A 16,110-nucleotide genomic window follows, 5' to 3' on the forward strand; every position below is an offset into this window, starting at 1 on the left:
ATTCAAGATCTGTCATTTAATGAATGTTTGTCGAAATATTTGCAAAACGGTGGAACATCAATGTTGTTGATTTTCTATTATTTATGTGATGCATTCAAGACCCTGTAAAAACTTTTAGAAAGACATATAGTATATACTAAATAGTTCAAAGGATTACTGCTGCTATGGGTACTATTGTATCAGACCTGTCAATTTTGTAAAACACTTAAAATTCAAAGTTAAGTATCAATTCTTACCTTAGTGGTCTACCTCTTTGCTTTACAGAACGGTCATTCATGTATCAGAATTTTCAACTTTACTAGTTAAAATAAGCTTGTTAAAAATGCGGCACATTGGCCCCACTCCAGAACTCTTAGATCAGAGCGTCATGCTTTTTAAAAATATTTCCCGGTTCCTTGATAGAGGGCTTCCCTGGTGGCTCAGATGGTGAAGAATCTGCCTGCAATGTGGGAGACCCGGGTCCAGTCCCTTGGTGGGGAAGAGTCCCCTGGAGAAGGAAATGGCAACTCACTGCAGTATTCTTGCCTGAAAAATCCCATGGACAGAGAAACCTGGCATGCTACAGTCCATGGGGTCGGAAAGAATCAGACATGACTGAGTGACTAACATGATTTCGTTGATAGACAGTTTATCCTGTGTCACACGAGTACAACTCTCAAAAATAGATAGGTCAGTGTTGATGTGATTCTTTTATAATTTTTCTTCCAGATCAGAATAGTTTCTATAGTGGTCTGTGGATCATGTCTCATTCTCTTTTCCTGTGGTTATAAATATTGTGGAAAATAGAGCAGTATAAAAATTATATTCTTGTGTAACACCAGACATTCTCCTAAATCAAAACCATTTTTCTTGCTGGTTTCACCTTGGGTCACATAAGGAAGTCTTCCCAGGTCCACGTGGCTCATGTCCTTTATATTTCAGGGGCTGCTGACATTCCAGGATGTGACCATAGATTTCACTCAAGAGGAGTGGGAATGCCTGGACCTCGGTCAGCGGGAATTGTACAGGGACGTGATGTTAGAGAACTACGGGAATCTGGCCTGCTTGGGTGAGGATCACTTGCTTCCAGAATCCCTTATGTATCCTCAGGGTTTTGGTTCATTCATTTTAGAATGTCTCCTGGAATTTTCTGCTTTGTCCAGTAGAGGTTAAGATCCCTACTTTCCAGGGGAAGGTAACCTTTCTTGATGTAACCTGTCTCCTTGTTGTTCAGTCCGCTAAGTCATGTCCAACTCTTTGCGATCCCGTGGAATGCAGCAAGCCAGGCTTCCCTAGCCTTCTTTAACTCCCAGAGATTGCTCACATTCATATCCACTGAGTCAATACTGCTCTTCAACCATCTCATCTTCTACCACTCCCTTCTCCTGCCCTCAATCTTTCCCAGCATCAGGGTCTTTTCCAATGAATTGGCTCTTCATGTTCCAAATATCACATCCATACACGACTGTTGAAAAATCCATAGCTTTGACCTTTGTTGGCAAAGTGATGTCTCTGCTTTTTAATATGCTGTCTTTGTCATAGGTTTTCTACCAAAGGGCAAGCATCTTTTAATTTCATGGCTGCAGTCACCATCTGCAGTAATTTTGAAGCCCACCCCACCTCCCAAAACTAAAGCTGTCATTGTTTCCACTTTTCCCCTGTCTCTTTGCCATGAAGTGATGAGACTGGATGCCATGATCTTAGTTTTCTGAATGTTGAGTTTTAAGCCAGCTTTTTCACTCTCCTCTTTCATGCCCATCAAGAGCCTTTTTAGTTCCTCTTCAATTTCTGCCATTAGAGTGATATCATCTGTCTATCTGAGGTTGTTGATATCTCTCCTGGTAATCTTGATTCCAGGTTGTGATTCATCCAGCACAGCATTTTGCATGATGTACTCTGCATAGAAATTAAACAAGCAGGGTGGCCATGTACAGCCTTGATGTACTCCTTTCCCAATCTGCCACCAGTCAACTGTTCCATGTTCGATTCTAACTGTTGCTTCTTGACATGCATATTCTTCATTCTAGGTTCATGATAATTCTGTAAGTTCTGTGTTATAAAATAGTGCCACTCTCCTCTTAAATCCAGAATTCCACTACCTGCTTTTGCCTTAGTAGTACTTGAGCATAATATCAGAATCTGATTTTGATGCATTTGTCTTTTAAAGATGCTTCCAATAAGGTATTTGGTGAAATCATTTTTTTAATGCTATTTTAACTTTCTACCTTGACTTCTCTCTCACCTGAACACATATTGGATTGGAAATTGATGAATATCTGAGAAAACACATATTCCTTTTTCTGATGAACAGGTCTTGTGGTCTCTAAGCCGGACCTGGTCACGTTTCTGGAGCAAATGAAGGATCCCTGGGATGTAAGGAGAATGGAGACAGCCGTATACCCAGGTATGTGTCTATGGATGAAGCAGATAACTCGGGTGAGAGGGACAAGCATTGTGAAGGAAGTCATACTTTGTCGTGTGGATTGAGAAGATCTGCTTCAGTGGAGACGATTTTGGATTAGCCTAGGTTTATTTCTGTCACAGTCATAGAGCGTCATCTCCTGACCCATTCCTGATTCTTTTTATCATTTGTGTATTTTTTCTCCAGTGATTAATTTTCACATTCGCAGTTAGAACCAAAATATTTGTCTTGGCCTGGAGCAACCTGCATGACCTGATAACTCGTCCATTTTGGGGAGGTTTTAGAAAATCTGTGCATATTTCTGATTAACTATATTAAGCCCTTTAAAAGTGCTGATTCTGTCTCTAGTCAGAAGTGTGTGGGTGGAGCTGTGAAAAAATTGCCAAACGTGTAAGAATACTGGGGACAGATGTTTTTTGTTTTCTACCATATAATTTCCAGTCCACTGGAAACTACACATATGACCTTAGAAATTTCATAATCAGAACAGCCCGGTGGGGGAGGCCGAGGCATCTGGACTCGCCCGGGAGGTCCGGGTGCGCGAAGCAGGGCCGGGAGGTTTGCAGGTCTGGGTTTAGCGAGTGGCGTAGGGAACAGGGCGCCCCCAGGTCCACGATGCAGCCCCGGATGAGGCCGCAGCATTTTCCTTATATGATTGGGCCCCGTGACTGGCGGCGCTGCCAGCCCGGAGCCTGAGAGGATTATGAAAACGTGTCAGGCGAAATGGGGCCAGGGACTCGGGGGCTGGGAGGTTAGGGGGAGGCAGTTAGGCTAAGGTTTGGGTGTAGGGTGGCCCCTACCGCTCTTCGAGCCCTGGTTGATGATGACGCGACCACTGCTCAATCTGAGTTCTGGGAATTAGGTGATGGATCGTGTTCTAAGAACGCACTGAGTCTGAAAAAAAAAAAAAAAAGGGAAATTTCATAATCAAATTCTTTCTTCACTGCATTGTTATAGTCACGCTTTCCGGTAAACAAACTCACTCAGAAGGACAATGCAGATAGTGGAGTGCAGTTTATTACACCGGTGGGCCCAAGGCAGAGTCTCCTCTTAGCCAAGGGCCCCGACCAGCATTTGTGAAGATCTTTTATACCCCATGTGTACGTGTCCAAACCCACCACCCCAACCCCTTGATGCTTACAAAGGAAAGGTAAATACAATCACAATAATCCCATCGTTCACGTGTTATGTGTTCAAACAGTTAATCATCAATAAGCCCACGGTTACATTCCAACCAGTTAATAACTGATAAGCCTGTGCTTTCATTCTGATAGATAGTGTCCGAAGGCAGGTGTGATTAGTGTCTGTTTTCTCTTAGGTGATGAGGAACCTGGATATGATCTTCAACGTTCCCCTGTCCAGAGAGGGTCTTATCCTTCCATTGTCGTTCCCACAGGCACTAAGCAGAGAGTTCAGAGCCCACTGGAGAGGTGGCCGAGCACGATCAGCACAGACAGGCCTGAGATGGAGTCCAGGTCCTATGAATTCCTTCTTCATTTCCCCCCTCTTGATGCTCTTAACTCATATTATGAGCATCATTCATAGGGATATATTGCACCCTGGCTCTCCAGCTGCCAATTAGGGAGAATGACATATCAAAGCAACTATGACAGTGGTAAATATAGTTTTCCACCAATCGCTCGTCACCCAAGATAGGACCGAAGTCCAGAAAGGAATGTTCTCATTTCACATTGCTTTTACCTAGTTTTTCATGACATCTAAAGTAGTCGATACATTGTCAGGTAAGTCAGGAATGTGTACACAACATTCAACCTTAATTATAGCACAGGTCCCTCCTTGAGCAGCTGTGAGTATGTGCAAAGCCATTTTATTATGAATTACTGCTTTTCTCATTTAGACTTGCTCTTCATTTAAGGCTTGGATGGCTTCTGTTCTATCTAGGAGGGCCTGCTTGTGAAATTAGTCAAGGCCTGTACTTTAATCATAATATATTTGTTCTCCCTACAGAGGGTACGAAAAAGGCAGCAATATACTCATACCATTGCAACAGATCTTGTCCACCTAGCATGTAAATAAGGTAGATTTACTGGGGCTTGTTGTAGGCTAGGCTTTTGCTACACTGGCATTTTTATCAAATGTAACCCCATGACCCGTGTCTACTGACTGTAGCTCTTACACCAAGAGAGCAAGGAGAGGTTATGATTGACAAGAGAGCGGAAAGTCTCTTTGTCATCCCAGAAAAGAGCAGAGTGGTTTAAAATCTGCCTAGTGGTGCGGTGACACCCACCAAGGAAGTCCATCCTTCACAGACAGAGGCATAGTCCTACATACCCAGAAGTTGTAGGTGTTCTGGAAATCGGAGTAGGAATGTGCCCATGAGGTGTAAACATTGTCCTGAGTTGAGACAGAAGTTAAATTCAAAATCACGTTGATGAGGCCAAGCAGCAGGAGTTGATTGTGCGGCTTCATCCGGAAGGGGCTCATCCGGGATCTTCTTTTCCTTCTTCTAAAGGATGGTCTTAGTCTCTCAAGGGTCAGTGGGGTCCCTCTGTGCAGTCCACTCAGCGTTTTCTGGGTCTGCGTGGTATGCTCTCTTCACCCTCGTGTGATGGATCAAGGGACAATACCTGCAACTTTAACTGCAGTAGGGGTAGTTAGAATAACATAAGGACCCTTTCACCAAGGGGCTAGCAAATCATGTTTCCAATCTTTGACCCATACTTGGTCACCAAGTGTAAACTCATGAATCTGTTCCCCAAGGGGGAACGGCACCCTTTCTTGTACAAACTTAGTTACCCGATTTATTACCTTACCCAGTTCCATCTGCTGTGAAATCCTATCCCCCCTTACCTGAGGCAAATTTGTTGACACCTGTTTTATTATGGAAGGAGGCCTCCCATACACAATTTCGTATGGAGAATAGCCTTGGGACTGTGGGGTCATCCTGAGTCTGAGCAGAGCCGACGGAAGCAAGTCCACTCAGGAGCAGTCAGTCTCTCTGATCCACTTGGACAGTCTCTCTAAGTGTCTGGTTGGCTCATTCCACCATCTCAGAACTCTTGGCCTATATGCAGTGTGCAGTTTCCATTTGATGTTTAAAATTTTGCTTACTTGTTGTACAAAATCAGCTACAAAGGCCGGGCCATTGCCTGATCCAATGCTGGTAGGAAATCCAAATCTGGGAACCATTTCCCTAAGCAGGCACCGGGCTACTTCTGATGTTCTTTCAGTCCAGGTAGGAAAAGCTTTTGTCCATCTCGGGAACTTACATACCATGACCAGCGGATAATGGTAGTGTCGGTGAGGTTTCATTTCAGTGAAGTCCACTCGCAGGTGTTCAAGGGGCAGTGTGCCTTTCAGCTGAATACCCGGAGGATTTTGTCTGAATCCCCGAGAGGCAGCATTCACCTGTGAGCAGGCAGCATGGCCTAGGTGGATTGCTTGGTGTGTCTGGCTTACCAGACTGTGTGTCAGCTCCTCCAGTACCAATAATTTGCCACTTGGCAATTCCCACCATCCCTTTTCAGTCTTGATGGCCCCTTCCGCTTTGGCTAACCTGACAGCCATTGTCCTTGTTTTATCAGGCTAGTGCCATCAGTATATAGGACCCAATTAGGGTCTGGAACCTTGAGCCCTTCTTTAAAACAAACCCCAGATACCTTACCTCCTCTTTGTAAATCTGTGCCTTCTTCTTCGACACCGGGTAACCTGCTTCCATCAACAGCTGGAGCAGTGCTTTTGTCCCTTTCCAGCATTTTCCCTCGGTCTCGGCAGCCAGCAGCAGGTCATCCCTGTATTGTAGGAGCCAACATCCATACTCTTCCGGATGGAATAAGTCCAGGTCAGAAGCCAAGGCTTCCCGAAAGATGGCTGGGAAGTTTTTAACCCCTTGTGGGGGAGTCCAGATGAGCTGTTGTTTGGTGCTCCCGACTGGATCTTCCCATTCAAAGGCAAAGATGGGCTGTGACGCTGGGGCGAGGCATATGCAGAAGAAGGCATCCTTGAGATCTAGGCAAGTGTAAACTTTAGTCCTTGGTGGGAGGAGGCTAAGAAAGGTATAGGGGTTTGGAACAGTGGGGTGTAAAGTCACAGTAGCCTGGTTGACTAGCCTGAGATCATGTACAGGCCTATAGTCCTGTCCTCCTTCCCTGTTGACTGGCAGGATTGGCGTATTCCAAGCCGACTGGCACTCTAGTAGAATGCCTGCTTGTTTCAATCTATTGATGTGGGGCAATATGCCGGTTCAGGCCTCCATCCATAGTGGGTACTGGCGCTCTCTAACCGGGATGGTGCCTGGTTTGAGTTCCATTATCACTGGGGCGTGATGTTTAGCCAGCCTGGGGGGCGGGGGGGTTGTCTTCCACGAAGACCTCAGGGAATAATTGAGTTAGCTCCCTCATGCTCTTCTGGCCCACCCGGTTCTGCTTTCAGAGGCTCATGCAACCTCCACTCATCTTGGGTTGGTATTGAGAGAGAGGGCAAATAAGTCATAGAGTCTGTCCAGAAAGTGGGCCTCTCCTCAGGGGAGAAAGTCACTTGTGCTTCCAGTTTGGAGAGCAAGTCTCTTCCCAACAGGGGTACTAGGCACTCAGGAATGTAGAGGAATTAATGAATCACTTGGTACCCACCACCACCCCCCCCCCCCCCCCATCTGACATTTTCTGGGCTGGCAAAAAGGTTTACTCATCTCTTCTCCCGATACCCCAGTTACAGTGGTAGTCTTTTTGGACAGAGGTGCCACAGGTTTTGTTACTACCGACAGTTTTGCTCCTGTATCCACCATGAAGTCAATGTTTTGGTCCCCCACTTTTAAGGTCACCCTGGTCTCTCAGGGACCTGATATCTCTGAGCCCTAGCAGCCCTAGTTAATTTCCAAGTCAGCAAGCCCCACAACTGCGGGAGCTTCCTCTTCCTTCCTTGCCTTAGGGTATTCATTCTTCCAGTGGCCAAAAGCTCGGCACTGGGCACACTGGTTTGGCTGTAACGGGCCCAGGGCGTCCCTTGGGACTGGCTGAAGGACTGGCCTGTCCCTGGGGCAGATGAGGTTTTCTGGAGGGCCCAAGATAGACTTTCCCAGAGCAGCAGCTTGCACTATAAGTCTCTTGTCTGTTCTCTTTCCTTCCCTCCAGCTCTCTGCCAGAGCGCAGTCTCTGCTTAATTCCAACGTCTCCCTCCCCCTCTTGTCAGTAGTCACCGGGAGAGGCGGGTATAACTTGGGCGGTTCGGTTGGAGCCGGATCCTGGAAGTGTTGACCAGAGCCTTCTGTCACCCGGATCGCAGCCTGCCCAAACGGCGGCTCTACGAACTCCGGGAAAGCTGGCGGAGGAGCAGCGGCTGTTGCAGAAACTTCACCTGGCCCTGGATCGTGCATTAAGGCGGCCTCCGGTCCTGGTGAAGCACTGCGAGGCAGGCGTTTCATTATCCAGCATGGGGGAGGGGTCAGGTCATCCCCGTCCAAGTCCTGTAGAATTTCCTTTTTTATCATCAGTCAATTTTTGTGCCCTTCATATTATTCCCTTTCCCTTCTGGATACAGAACCTTGTCCAAGTAGGAGGGTCTCAAGCTAACCCTAGCCATGAGTCAATAGATGGATATTGATCCAGGTGTCCTGGCTCTCCTGTGACTACTGTGTAGATTGCTTTCACTATTTTTAAGTTCACGGTGTTCTCTGGTGGCCGTCCTGCTCCCATAGGGGTCCATTTGACCTCACAGAGTATGTGGAGGCAGTTAGGCTTCATCTTCACCCCATAGTCTCCTCCTAATCCCTTCTTTAAAATTGTCACTCCAATACAGTTGCCTTAGATTCACTTCCCCCCATCTTGCTTACCTTCTCAGACCTTCTTGGACTTTTCCTTTTCGTTCTGTCTACGAAGTTCTCAGTACCCTATGTACTTCTCATATTTCCACTCAGTGACACTTAAATTGCCATTCTGCCTCCTTCCTAATTGGGGTGAGAAGAGCCTTACCTGCCAGACCCCAGAGGGACAAGGGGGATCGGCATGTCTTCACCTGCCGGTCAGCATAGCTGAACCAGAACATCACATGGTCCAAGACTGTTTCTCCCTTAAAGTCCATTCTGCCTTGGTGGGCTTGATCAGGTGCAAATGAAAACACAGATGGGTTAAATATCCCATGACCCAGGCCATCTCCGGAAAAGCCAATTCATACTCACTTCTGTATCCCCCTCCTTCTAGCCTAACAATTCCGAGGGGGTCAAGAATTCCACAGCAGACAGGACACCTCCTGGGGGAGGGCAGAATACGAGCATACAAGGACCAGTTTCCTATCCTAAAAATCCCCTGGCGATCGCTGGGTAATAATTTTCCCCGAGACGGCGTGGACACACCTCCAAAATGACCATTACAAATTTCCTTCCTAAACCCTAGCACGCTCCTTAACCTTTGTACCAAGCAATCGCCGCCTGCCTATTCCAGGCTCCTGTGGGTCCCCGCTCCTTCTGGTCCCTCCCAGGGGGCTGATCAGGCCCCCTCTTCCACCCTGCTGGGTGGGTTCCTCCTCACCTGAGCGCTCAGTTGCCCTGCTGCTGTCCACTACCTGCTGACGTGAAAGGTCCAGGTGTTGAAAAGCAGGATCCTTCCAGAGGGGCGAGGCGCCTTCCCCCCTCTAGGAGATTCAAGCTACAAAGCCTCGGGGTGGCCTCAAATGAGACCTGTCTCCTCAAAGTGAGCAGTTTCCCGGCCAATGCACCAAATGTTACAGCCACGCTTTCAGGGAAACAAACTCACTCAGAAGGACAATGCAGATAGTGGAGCGCAGTTTATTACACCGGCGGGCCCAAGGCAGAGTCTCCTCTTAGCCATGGGCCCCGACCATCATTTGTGAAAATCTTTTATACCCCATGTGTACGTGTCCAAACCCACCACCCCAATCCCTTGATGCTTACAAAGGAAGGGTAAATACAATCACAATGACCCCATCATTCACGTGTTATATGTTCAAACAGTTAATAATCAATAAGCCCACGGTTACATTCCAACCAGTTAATAACCGAAAAGCCTCTGCTTACATTCTGATAGATACTGTCCAGAGGCAGGGGTGATTAGTGTCTGTTTTCTCTTACGTGATGAGTAACCTGGATATGATCTTCAAGGTTCCCCTGTCTGGAGGGGGTCTTATCTTTCCACAGGCACTAAGCAGAGAGTTCAGAGTCCACTAGAGAGGTGGCCGAGCACGATCAGCACAGACAGGCCTGAGTTGGAGTCCAGACCCTATGAATTCCTTCTTCACATAAGACACCTCACTAAAATGAGAAAATGCAAGTCTGAATTTTATGTTACAGCTTCTCTTTTTTTATATGAACTAACATTAAATGTGTTAAGTATGTTTGTCCCAATTCATTAATGCTAAAATGCTTTAATATATTTATTTAACTTACAGAGTTTTTAAAGAAATTATTGACGTGGGAGTTTAGAACATTTCCCACAGTGCTTTTTTCTGATTGTTCTTCACTATTAAGCTTATAGATTATATAGAGAAATCTTTAAGAAGAAATTTTTCTGTTCCAATAATGCTATTTTACAATGTTATGTGAGGTTTGCTATACAGAAAGAATAAGAGGTACATATACACATTTCCCTTCTTGAGGAGATTTCCTTCCCATCTAGGTCACCACAGAGCATTGAGTAGAGCTCCCTGTGTTCTCACCATATTTTTCAAGTCTCACTTCTCATTTGATTTGTTAAGAACTCTTACCTTATTAAATCTATCTTATTTGTTGTGAAACATCCCAGGAGTTACTCATTACACTGCTCAACTGCTCCTCGCTTCATTGTTCCTTTAGGTTTCTATCTTGACTTCTCTGCACCATACTCCTTTGTCATCTCATCTTGTCCAATGTTCTGTGTTTGTGGTCTCTGTTCTGCAGGCTGCAGATTCTAATTCCTCTTGCTCTGGTGTCTGCCCCATGGTGGGTAAGCCAGTCCAGAGACTTGTGCCCTTATGCCCTTGCGAGGGGGTTGATTGTTACTATTGTGACCAGAACCTGCCTGGACCTTGAGAGCTGCTTCGCCTTTCCTCTGTGGATATCAGTGTCTGTGGCGGGGTCTGCTTCCTGATTGGTGGAGCAGAGGCCCCAGATCTGAAATGAGCTCTGCTCTGATCTGTGGTGCTTCTGATCTAGTGTGACTGGAGCACACCCACTGGGAGGGAAGCCTCTGAGTGTTGCTCCTCTGGGGATGTTCTCCTTGGAGAGTGCTCTGCGTGTCATCTCTCACGCGCTGTGCGAGCTCTCGTGTGACCCTGTGTTGGCATTGATCTTGGCCCCACCTGAACCATGGATATGCTTGCACTTGACCCTGGTGTCTCTCAGATGTTGTTTTCACCAGGTCACCAGCAGAGATCCACTGGAGTCATATCCCAGGTGTACATTCATTGTGGAGCTGGACCCGCTGCGGTGCTTTGGGGGCAATGTAGACTGTGACCTGGCCCAAATGCCTCATGTGTGGGCCTACAACGTCTACAGTTGCTAAAGCCAGACTGGTCTTGACTACCAGAGCCTCATTTCCATCCAGATGTTCTGTTGGGGCTGAGTTTACCAAGCCAGTTGTGGGGTGGAACACCATGGTTTGTACAGATGCAAGGAGAGATCTCAGCTTTTCTGGCTTAGTGGCAGGGCCTTGGGGCTCAGCTGTGGTTTCAGCACCACCTGTACATTGGGACCACCCACAGGCGTGTGTTCTGAATGTGCCCGTGGAGCCCATGAGTCTACCCTGGTGGGGAGGCAGCTGGGAGGAGGAAACAGCTGTGGGGGTCGTGAGATCACCCACCTAGGTGGGAGCCATTCCTAGTGCCTGGAGAATCAGGAACAGACAGAGGGGCAGAGAGGCTGAAAGGAAGTTCATCCATTCAGGCATCACTCAACAGCACCGCTCTGCTTCTCTGGCGGTTCAGGCTTCCTCCACAAGCATCCCATTTGCAGAGCTCTTCCCTCCCTCCCGCTCCCTCAGGATGTCTCCTCACGGCCAACCACAGTTGTCTGCCTGGTTCTGCTCTCCGAACCCCACGTTCCAGCACCCAGCCTTTGTCTGCAGTGAAGGACACCCTCTCAGGCTGGGTGGGCATGGCAGGGGTCGGTACCCTGCGTACAGGTCTCACTCTGTCCTGCACGCTGGTTGCCGTGTTCTCTTCCCACAAAGAACGAGGCTCCCCTTGTGTCCCAACTGAGCTCCCCCCAGTGAGGGGCTTCCCTGGATGTGGAGACCTCTCCTCTCTTCAGATCCCCCCAGGTTTTTGTGGGTCCCATCCTGCTTCTTTTCCTCTTCCCTTTCCTCCATCTCTCTCTTGTCCTACCTGGCTCAGCAGGGATCTTTCTTGTCCTTTCAGGTGTCCAAGTTCCTCTGCCCGTGTTCCGCAGGGCTCTGTGAGAAGTTTTCCACTTCAAGATGTATTCTTGATGCTTTTGTGGAGAGAGATGAACTCCACCTCTTCTGAATCCTCTGCCATCTTGACTCCTTCTATCTCGGTTTTAGGCTTAATCTAGCCAAGTGTATGCCAATTTTATGTAAATTGTAAACTCTATTCCCCAACAATAGTAAGTAGAATAAGTTATTATTTGGTATCTTTCAGCTGTGTCTTCTCTCGACACCCAGGGTTTGAGGACCCAAAAGCCAGGCTTAGAAGATTTACTCCCAACAGCAAACCTAGGAATATATGAAAGCTTTCACCTTAGAAATTTACATTTAACCAAAGACTGCGAATCTATGAGGGCATATAAAGAACGGAGAGCATGTTATGATGGACACAACCAAGTTGGTTCAGTTTCCCTTAAAGTAACTATTACCGCCAAAAGAAATCAAGGATGTAAATCAAATAAGGAAAAGCCAACTTCAGATGACCAATTTCAGTCATCAACATCTGCAGTTAGGTGTATATTTGTCAGCAAAGATCCACATCGTCTGTTGAAACATACATGTTCTCTCAAGGGAAATATGGAAAATCTGGAAAGTCATCTAGTCTCTACTGCAAATACTCATTCAAACCTATACTCTGAGCATAGCTGTCTATTAAATATACATTCAACTATGTCTGGAAACCAGAAACTTAAAGATGAGGGCGAAAATTCCCAATACAATCAATTTGAGGGGTCTTTTAACAAGGGTTTCTTGTTCTTCAACCAACAACTCTTTTCTCCTTGTTCCACAATCTGTAATGATGATAATAATGGGAGAGACCTTATTCAACCATCATTGTTCAATACATATGGAGGTATAATTAGTGTGGAACAACTTTCCAAGTGTAACAAAATGAGGAATGCCTTAAGCAGGAGCTCTACCCCCAATAATTACAAGAGTATACATGATGGAATGAGAAGCTCTTCATGCAATGGAACTGGGCATAATGCTGACCAAGACTCATATCTCGTGAAACAACAGGGACATCAATTTTCAGACAACAATTCTAGACATCAGAAATGTAGGAATATATTTTATCAAAGCTCAAATCTTACTATTAAAACTTACAAGAGTATGGATATTGGAGAGAAGACCTATAATTGTTATGATTATGGTAAAGTTGTTAACCAGTCTTCACAACTTATTCAACAGCAGATAATTCAGAGTAAGCGGAAACACTGCAAGTGTAATACATGTGGAAAAGTCTTTAGTAACTCACCAAATCGAAGTAGACATAGGAAAGTTCATACAGGATGGAAGCATTTCAAATGTACAGCATGTGGCAAAGCCTTTAATCAGAGTTCATATTTAACTGAAAATCTGGGAATCCATGCTGGGGAGAAACCATACAAATGTACAGAATGTGACAAAGTCTTTATCTGCTCTTCATGTGTTACTCAACATCAGCAAATTCATACTAGGGAGAGATCTTATAAATGTACAGCGTGTGGCAAGGCTTTTAAGCAGAGTTCAACTTTAATTCAACATCAGCGAATCCATAGTGGGGAGAGACCTTATAAATGTACACACTGTGGCAAAGCCTTTATCAATTATTCATTTCTTACTCGACATCAGCGAATCCATACTGGGGAGAGACCTTATGAATGTACAGCATGTAGCAAGGCTTTTAAGCAGCGTTCAACTTTAACTCAACATCAGCGAATCCATACCGGGGAAAGACCTTATAAATGTACAGCATGTGGCAAAGCCTTTATCCGTTATTCTTTTCTTACTCAACATCAGCGAATACATACTGGGGAGAGACCTTGTAAATGTACAGCGTGTGGCATGGCTTTTAAGGAGATTTCAACTTTAACTCAACATCAGCGAATCCATACTGGGGAGAGACCTTATAAATGTACAGCATGTGGCAAGGCTTTTAAGCAGAGTTCAACTTTAACTCAACATCAGCGAATCCATACTGGGGAGAGACCTTATAAATGTACAGCATGTGACAAGGCTTTTAAGCAAAGTTCAGGTTTAACTGAACATCACCGAATCCATACTGGGGAGAGACCTTTTAAATGTACAGAATGTGACAAAGCCTTTATCAGTTTTTCAGTTCTTACTCAACATCAGCGAATCCATACTGGGGAGACACCTTATAAATGTACAGCGTGTGGCAAGGCTTTTAATCAGCGTTCAGCTTTAAATAAACATCAGCGAATCCATACTGGGGAGACACCTTATAAATGTACAGAATGTGGCAAGGCTTTTAGGCGGAGTTCAACTTTAACTCAACATCAGAGAATCCATACTGGGGAGAGACTATATAAATGTACAGCATGTGGCAAGGCTTTTAAGCGGAGTTCAACTTTAACTCAACATCAGCGAATCCATACTGGGGAGAGACCTTATAAATGTACAGCATGTGGCAAAGCCTTTTCCCAGAGTTCAAGTCTTTCTCGACATCAGAGAGTTCATGCTGCAGAGAAATGTTAGAAATGTAAGGAATGTGGCAAAGGATTTCCTCACAGTCATCACCTCACTCACAGTCAGAGAATTCATACTACAGAGAAACCCTAGAAATGAATCAGTGATAAAAAATTTGGTCCTAAATATACAATTTTGAAAAAACGAGTGTTTTCTTTGGAAAGATACATGAATTAAAAAAAATGTAGAAAACTGCTTAATCAGACATCAAAAGTAACTCAATACCAGAGAATTCATACTAGAAAGCATGTCATTCATACCACTTTTGTTGAATTATTCTAAGCAGAAACACTGTAGCAAGTATTACCTAAGTAAAACACATACAAAATTGATAACGTTAGTATTGATCACAAGTTGAGGGGGTGGACATTTGCAGAGGTATAATTATTATTAATGTATCCTTGTTTATGTTAACGTTATTTGAGATTATTAAGGAACCAAAACGAATGTAATTCAACTCTCAAATTACTACATGCTGTGATTTGTTTCTACTGTATATATGAACTTATGTTTTTGATGGTTGTTGCCCAATGGTATGAGAAGCCCTTCTATATTAAGTGGGAATCATTTGCATTTATTCTCCAATTTATAAGATTAAGAACACAGTCATGTTATATACACACTAAACCTCTGAATGGATGTATTTGTCACTGATGTCAAACACCTCTGTGGTCACCATGATGTAAGTGTTCAGGGAATAATTCAAAGTAAGACAGAAGTTTGCTCTAAGTTTTCAATAATTATGTCACTTGCTTTTTAAGCATAAAAGAAGGATAGTTGATGAAAATCGAAGGTATTTTGATAACAGCAACATAGAGAAATCATGCATATTATCTGGCAGGCTTGAAGTAAGGACACCTTCTCTTCTAGCTGATGTAAGTATAGAACACTCTTTCTGGAAAAGTCATATTAATATAACGAATGTCCATCCATGTTTACTAAATTAGCCTCCATTTTGTAAACCATATAAATCACATTCTCAAATCATTTCATCAGAGAAACAGGAAAGTTTTTAGAAGCTTGTAATGTGTATTTTAATCAAGGATCAAACAACAATTGGAAAAGGTTTTATTCCATCTGTGTAAAATTAATGTATCTTAATGAATAAAAGTGAATGGTTTTTCAGTGTTACAATTGATGTGGAATGGATGAAGGGTTAACGCACCACCAGCATTAACCTCTCCCACCTATTTAAGCTTGCAGGAAAGGTAACGTAATGATTTGTAGCACAGGGGGATGGCATCTGTAGAAATTAGTTTCTTACTGCCATTAAACCTCTCATAACTTCATATATTTCCCACCATTGCTACGTTGTGTCTCCACTCCCATTTTTATCTACTTGGCCATCGTGGTGGTACTAATAAGAAGGATCATACAGAGTACTGTTGAGAGCTCCCCTGAACTGCTCCATGCTGTTGCTGCCTCAGTGTCTGTCTGGGGAGCAGGCAGCCTGCAGGTCCTTGAACTCACACCAGCCAGTCCTGTGAGCACCTGCACTAGATGACCCCTTCCTTGGGACCAGCAGTCTAGCTGAAACCCAGGGTCTACTGCACAGGCCCCCCTTCAGTGTTACCCTCAGAGCTCATCAGAACCCTGCTCGTCTTTCTTTGAATGGACCCCTCCACACTCAGCCTGTGGGACCCACAGCACTTCACCCAGGGTCAGGTCTGAACACGTACTGGAAGTTTCTCTGCCTGGTTCTAGCCTTGACCTTCCTCAGGGGACCTCAAGGCTTGCTGTGAATTTTCTGAGGACCTAAACTCAGAGTCATAAACTCACCTGCTGCAATTGTCCTTTGTTCTTCTGTTAGCTAAAACTTTTCAGGGGCTCATTTAAGCAAATGGAAGTTTAACAAAGTCACAAAAAGAATAGTCAAAAGCCATGATGGGAAAATTCTGAGCCAAG

General features: G+C 45.0%; 2 protein-coding genes, 2 non-coding genes and 1 pseudogene across 4 annotated transcripts in view; 4 read left to right on the forward strand and 1 right to left on the reverse strand.

Annotated features, from left to right (window-relative positions):
• Positions 1-16,110, forward strand: part of LOC122692444 (thymosin beta-4-like) — a 567,005-nt gene that overhangs the window by 453,480 nt on the left and 97,415 nt on the right. The gene's annotated exons all lie outside the window — the stretch shown is intronic.
• Positions 1-16,110, reverse strand: part of LOC122692415 (zinc finger protein 345-like) — a 564,572-nt gene that overhangs the window by 410,187 nt on the left and 138,275 nt on the right. The gene's annotated exons all lie outside the window — the stretch shown is intronic.
• LOC122691426 overlaps positions 1,015-16,110 on the forward strand; it is an 84,365-nt pseudogene continuing 69,269 nt past the window's right edge.
• Positions 3,003-3,144, forward strand: LOC122692982. Its single transcript, XR_006340789.1, has one exon.
• On the forward strand, positions 3,216-3,298 carry LOC122692970. Its single transcript, XR_006340777.1, has one exon.

Source organism: Cervus elaphus, chromosome 4, assembly GCF_910594005.1.
Source record: "Cervus elaphus chromosome 4, mCerEla1.1, whole genome shotgun sequence".
In the NCBI taxonomy this organism is placed as follows: Eukaryota; Metazoa; Chordata; class Mammalia; order Artiodactyla; family Cervidae; genus Cervus; species Cervus elaphus.